Source organism: Ricinus communis, chromosome 8, assembly GCF_019578655.1.
Source record: "Ricinus communis isolate WT05 ecotype wild-type chromosome 8, ASM1957865v1, whole genome shotgun sequence".
In the NCBI taxonomy this organism is placed as follows: Eukaryota; Viridiplantae; Streptophyta; class Magnoliopsida; order Malpighiales; family Euphorbiaceae; genus Ricinus; species Ricinus communis.
Window position 1 is genome coordinate 4,002,501 of NC_063263.1, and position 6,739 is coordinate 4,009,239.

The following is a 6,739-nucleotide window of genomic DNA, read 5'->3' on the forward strand; positions in this document are numbered from 1 at the left end:
CGCTTCTTCTGGAAGAAAATAGGGGCTCCCCAACCTTTTCCCCAGAAATATAGGGAAAAACTGCCTTGGAGGCTGGAATATAAATGAAGCTTACCTTATTATTAGAGAAAGGGGAAAGGGCTTTTTTCAGCTGGTGTGCAGGAGCGCACTTCCGTTTTCCCATTACTAGTAGGGGGTTCCGTGGTTCCTATGCCGCCGCGTTTCCCGATCTTTTTCTTTTAGTGCTTCGACCTGACTTGCTCAGTGTGCCCCCCTTTCGTCGAGTGCCCCTCCCGGTTCACTAGGCTATTTGTTGGCCTACCAAGCACTTACCCGCTGTTCTTGCCGCCCACTTGAAGTGGAAAGCAAAATAAAAGGCATCCCGTTGCATTTATTGGCGAAAGAGTTGGACTTGACCTTCTATTCTAGCCGTTCCGTGGATTCTCTAAAAAGCCAAGGTGGTGGGTGGCCAAGAGGGCCCACTTGGAGACTTGGGATCTCAGCAGGAAATGCGAAGGTTGCTTAAAGCCGGCTCGGAAGAATCACAAACTGGAAGAACGAATCGATCTGAGAAAAGAACTATTTCCTTCCTACAGCCAGCCCTAAGAAGCCTCTAATAGTTGTGAACCCTTTCTAGTGATGTTTACACTTTTCGTGAACCTATTCATTCCTGCTCGTGGAAAGCGAAGCTAACCTGACGGACTGCCCCTTCGACAGAGTGGTAAGACCTTCCTTTTTAGAGTGTAGTGCCTTCGCTCAGTCTTTCAAGTGGGGTTGGGTTGATGGCGGGTAATGCAAATTTTTGACTTTTGTGATAAATAGTGGAATTTGATACATGGATGTTTATCCCCTCCCTTCAATAATGTCGAAGGATCATAAGAGTTGCCTTTCTTTCTCCCAACATCATTCTCAAACAAAGAAAGTATGGATTGAGTGGGTCCTTTCTATCTCCCGGAGGGAGGGGATAGTCAGTGTTTGGTTTTGGAATCAAAAGATGGTTGTTGAAACAGCTAACAGGGAGAAAGTGAATGCGGCATTAAAAAGCAATGCCCAATTGAATCAATAGATGCGATGCAGGAAGGAAAGGATCAATAGCAAAAGCGGGAAGAGATACCATGGATGAGAGATCATAGACCGAAGACTCAAGAAGGATCCGCGGATCCCGCTTTGTGGGACTGAGATTTCATCCTTGATCTTTATCTATGCCTCAAGCTTTGAATTACTCATATATCCTATGAATTTCATTTCGCACCGGAAACTATTCTAGGAGAAGTTCGAATCATGCATAGATTCTCAATCAATATGCCTTTTTGAAGGAACTGGTCCATTCCCTGGCCAATATTGGGTAAGCCAAGGGTTGCGTTCACGGATCAAATAATCTCTTATATGATATTACTGATCCCGATGATCTGGTCACCTTTTAAAGCATTCGTCGGTAACCAAACCAAAGTGTCTCATTTCCACAACCACTTTTGTACTTTGCTAATAGCTTTTTTAGGTTATGCAATAGAATGGGCTTAGCTTTAGATCCCCCCTGCTTTCAGAAATGAATGGATCAGAAGGTCCAATAGAAGCAAAATTCTATAGGTGAATTCTTTTATGGTAGAAGTCTTATTTTAATAAATATAATAACCCTTATTTATAGAATGAATAAATCCATTTTCTACTTCACTCGCATGATCGCTCGAGAAAGAAAACCTTTATTTCGGTCTAACTCGATTCTAAGACTAGTAATTCCTATGTTCTTTTCCTTTTAGGTTTAGGTTCTTACATTTTTCTTTCAATATTATAGAGTCCCACCTTTGTAATGTAGCTAGGTCAAAAAACACCGACCATAGGTATCTTACCATCAGATACCGACAGTCGTCTTCTAACATTACCTACCTTTAAATATCTTTTTTTTTCAAAAATTTCACATAACATAAAAATGAAAAAGCTCTTTTCATCATCAGAAACAACTTGATCTCCGACCTCATGGCTGACAAGGAGCCGAGCCCTTAACCTATTAAGAAAAGAACAGATGCGCGAGCCACTCGATTATATACGATATCGGAATAAAGGGATTGAGAACTCGAATGGGCTTCTTTGTTGGGGGTAATGTAAATTTTTGACTTTTGTGATAAATAGTGGAATTTGATACATGGATGTTTATGTAATGAACACTTTTTAGTGCTTGTGGATGGTGTGCCACATGGGTACTTTACAGCTTTTCGAGGGCTGCGACAAGGGTTCAAAACCTAGCACTTCCTTCCCCAAGGACAAGACCGCTAGGAAACGCTCTTCTTCATATTATTATGCCTGGGATGTGTTTCCCTTTTTGGTTGGTTGGTAGGTTAGCCTAAAAGAAAGTTTTCTAAAATATAAAATTATATTTTTTATCTAAAAGGAGATTTGAGTTCTGTGTTGCTTTAAGGAGTCGCTGGTATGGCTTACATCCTCGAGTAACTCAAACTGGATTGTTAAACTTGCCTTATCTCGCAGTTTTCACTGGCTAACCCTACATAGCTTGAGAAGAAATAGTACTTCCGCGCTTAGCTTACTTGATACTAGCTTGCCTGAAAAATAGAAAGTTTCCTCTTCATTTTGATATTCATTCCTTTTTACTCTTAAAGCTCACCGCTTGCCTATTCCGACTAAAGCCCTAGAAGTAGAAGACTGACTGAAGGCCTGAGAGAAAGCGGCCTCTCTCTGGAAACATGGCAAAATTTCTCTTCTTTCTTTTTGATTTCGGGTATCTTTATTTATTTTTAGGGAGACTTTACGACAGCTTTTTCGTACACGTTCACTTGCATCACATACACAAGTGCTCTCTGAACCGTGCAATAAGGTCACCCATAACACGGCTCTCCCACTTGAGTTACCTTAGCCCCGGGCCATGCTATTCAAAGATGAAAGGAGTGCCACTGTATCGGGAAGAAAAAAGGTTAGCTTAAGAGATTTGAACCTGCCATGGAAAGTGAATTTTACTTTTGATGCTCCTTGTATGAGTTTTATTGTTATAATATAATACATTGAGAGGAACCGCCCCCTCGCTGAGTTGGCTGCTCTGGAAGTTTTCAACTCCCTCAACTCCTTATCGCCATTATATGAGTGAAAACTTTTTCGATCTGAGACCCCAATCCATAAGGAAGTTCCGTTCCTTGTTTCATTTGAAGCTATCTCCTTCTCTGTGAGGGAAGTGAATCATAATCCCCAGCTATTGAAAACGGTCTTCTTGGCTTCACTTTCTGGCATATTTCGCAGCTATTGAAGAAGGTCTTCTGGGACAGCCATAGCTTGAACCTTCCTTCTCGCAGTCAACTATATAACTCAGGCAGCAAAGGTTTGAGCAGGATGGCGATTAGTCTTCCTCGTCTCTTTTGGGTGGGCAGCGGGAATAGCTCTTCTGCGTCGTTGCGCGTGAGTCACGCGCATACGTGTTCTTGCCGAGAGTCAAATCAATGTTAGGGGAAATAGGCAGCTACAATCTTTGTTTCATAAAAATAATAAGTGAGGTTTGGTTCAGTTGGCTTGAAGTTCATCGAATAAGAATAATACAAAAATAGTGTACTCGCGGAATTAGACCTGCTATTAACGTCGGCTTATCTGTCAGTCGCATCGGGTCTGCCGCTCAGTTGAAAGCTATGAAACAAGTCTGTGGTAGTTCAAAACTTGAATTGGCACTCCCTCATCTCATTCCTTAGACTTGACTAGAGGAATCTCACTATCAGGAAGTTAGTGTGCACTAAATCCGAGAGGGGAAGCCTTGAATAGCTTTGTTCAACTGTTCTTCTAAAGGAAGGAGTACGCTCTAAAGGTTCTATTAATTCAATTCTTTCCCACGTCCGAGAGTCTGATTCTGATTCTACTTTGACCCTTCTCAAGGAGGGAGGCCACCAAACAAAAGGGGAGGTCGGACTTTTTTTTTCTTTCTAGGTCATGCGAAGGGGGCCAGTCCAAGATCGTACTGTTCCTCTACACAACAGACGCTCTCAACTGCTAGGCGCCACTATCTTTCTGAGTTATTCCAGCTTCTTCATGAGCGGTGAACAAACAAAACAAAAAAAAGAGGGTCGTCCTCCTTGGTTCCTAACGGTGAGTATCAAGGTTGTATTCTCGGGTAAGAATGATCCTAGAACTACTACAGTGTCTTATGATATCTAACCCTAACAAAATCAATGAAGTTACTACTCTATGATTAAATGTAAACAAGTGGTTAACTAAGTGTCAGACAGACCTCATGGATTTAATAAAACAATCAAAGGAAAAAGAAAACCTAAGGAGACCTAAGCTAGTTGGATTTTTAGTGAAGATAGAGATTATAATGATTACTAATTGCAATTACTCATGGACGAATTCTTAACTGAATTCGGTTTTCCTCTTGAGATAACCAAATTCCTAAACCTAATAACCTAAAGTTGGAATATCTTCCTAACGATCGATTATTAAATTAGCATTAAGCTTTAACCCGCCTCTATTAAGCTTTGTTAATTCTTAATCCGGCTAGTCAATTACCCTTATCTCTAAGTGATCATTAACCAGTTCTTGCTATTTAAATTTCCAATTACTAAATAAATTTCTCAATTACATAAAGCAATCTAAATACCACAACTCACGACGTCTCATGAATAATGTGATTTCTCATTAATAATGAAAGCAAGAAGAGACAAGCATTGATAATCAAAGTCTCATAAGCATTAACAATCCAACAACATAGGAACCCCAATGGGTTTAACAAATTTAGTTACTCATACTAATAAGCAACACAAAGTAAAGAATAAATCCAGAAAAGTAAATTGAAGGCATGTACACCCTTCTTCTTCAAGTTGGATGAAAAACCCTAAATTCCCAATTCCAAGTGATGAACCCTAAACTGCCTCTTGAATGCCCCGAATTTCCTCTTGATCTTCAATTTGATGTTAAAAACAATATAATCCTTCCTTCAATAGATGAAATGGTCTTCTAAAGTCGAGTATTGAAGTCTAGGAAAAGATGGCTTATGCTTGTAAATGTGATATCAAGTCAGAAAATCAAACCCTCACTCAATAAATTGCATTTGCCTATATAAATCTCTCAAGACGGGCGAAGTCCAGGCCGTGCTTGACCTTCACGTCCTGCAACTTAAGGCTTCTTCCTGGCCGTGCCCTCACCGGTGCTGAGCCACTACGAGTCGTGGTGGAGGCCGTGGTGGCTTCGAAAACTGTGCCAAAATGGCACTCTTGAGGGTGAAGTGTTGATGGCTCAGCACAGCTAGAGTTCAGGCCATGCTCAACCTTGGAATGCTAGTCCTTGCTCAATTTTGATGGATTCTGGTCTATAATTGCGTGTATTTTCCTCGATTACTGATAATGTCCCTCGGTAATGACCTAAAACGTGAAAGGAACCAAAACACAGGTGGTTCTGGCATAAAACAAGATAACTATGCACAAAAATGTAAACAATTGGGCATATAAAAATGTATAACATGATGCACATCAAGGTCTAGGCCTAGGAAAATTTAAGAATGTCTATTAACTGAGTGTTTTCTTGAATAGATAATTTGTCCATCCCGCCAGAACTGTGAGTTAAAGTCATATAATCATTGTACTTTGGCATGTCTAAATTTCATGCGATATGTAATGTTTAATGTTTATGTATGATTATCATTATCGTTATTTATGATATTTTAAATAATGTTATTTTAATACTATTATTATTATCTCTACAGATATTTTGCATATTTGCTTTACCCAATATTACTAAACTCTATTTCTCAATATGTAATCTAATAAATTATGTTGCATATGAATAGTCTATTTATGATTTCTTTTATATATATATGTTATGATTGTGACTTTGGGATGAGGTGACTGCAAAACATGCCACCTGAAGGGTTGCATCAGGACCCCGTGCGTATCGATAATAATCAGAGAGAGGTAACAAAGGTTAGTTGTGGATTTTGTCCTGGTCGAGTATAACTCTCTGGGCTGTGAAAGTTTGACTGCCGGAGAAAGGTTCCTGGTTGAGCAATGCTCTCTGGGCACCGGCTTAATTGGAGAACAAGAGCCCAGGCTGGATGTAAGGACCCTGGTTGAGCTTCACTCTCTGGGTGCCAGACCCATTAGAATAAGAGAGCCGAAAGGCTACTAGCGTTTTAGGTTAGGGTTCTGCTAAGCCACTCGTCCCATAAGTCTTAAATATATTTTCTTTTTAAATTATGGTATGACTCCCATTTTGATATACAATGGCATGATGTACTGAGTTAATGAATATTATTTTATTGAGGAGACTGCAATAGTTACAGGGTTATGTGATTTTAACTCACTCTCGAGACTGACAGTCTTAATTTTATTTTTCAAGTGATAGTTAGAGTTCTTCGCGGTCTGCATTTTGACAGCTTGACTTCTTTCTTCATCGGGCTTATTGTAAATAGTCTATACTTTCATATTCTTAGTTATTTTATATTCTAGACCTTCCGCAGTAGTATTTTTTATTTGTTATGATTATTCTAGTCCATGATGGATGTGAAATGTTATTAGAGACCAGTTAGATTGTGTATGGCATGTCAGACACGATTAATATTATATTGTTGTAAGCATTTTATTGAATTATCGATTAGTAAAGCTTACTACGGGATTTGGTAGCCTTAAGCCTACCCATTCCCTAGTGCCGGTAATGAGCCCACAGATCGATTTGTGACAAAATTGGTATCAAAGCTTAGGTTTAGTTTTCCTTTGACCTAGGTTAGCTTCCTTAACTACTGCAGAAATTAGGAATTCGAGTCAGTCCTTGCGTGTTTCTT

At 39.7% G+C, this 6,739-nt stretch overlaps 1 long non-coding RNA gene across 1 annotated transcript in view; it reads right to left on the reverse strand.

Annotated features, from left to right (window-relative positions):
• LOC125370815 overlaps positions 1 to 3,642 on the reverse strand; it is a 4,721-nt gene extending 1,079 nt beyond the window's left edge. The window contains exon 1 of the long non-coding RNA XR_007216896.1: positions 3,544 to 3,642. This is a non-coding gene — a long non-coding RNA (uncharacterized LOC125370815). The remainder of the gene's footprint in view (positions 1 to 3,543) is intronic.
• Positions 3,643 to 6,739: the final 3,097 nt, after the last annotated feature.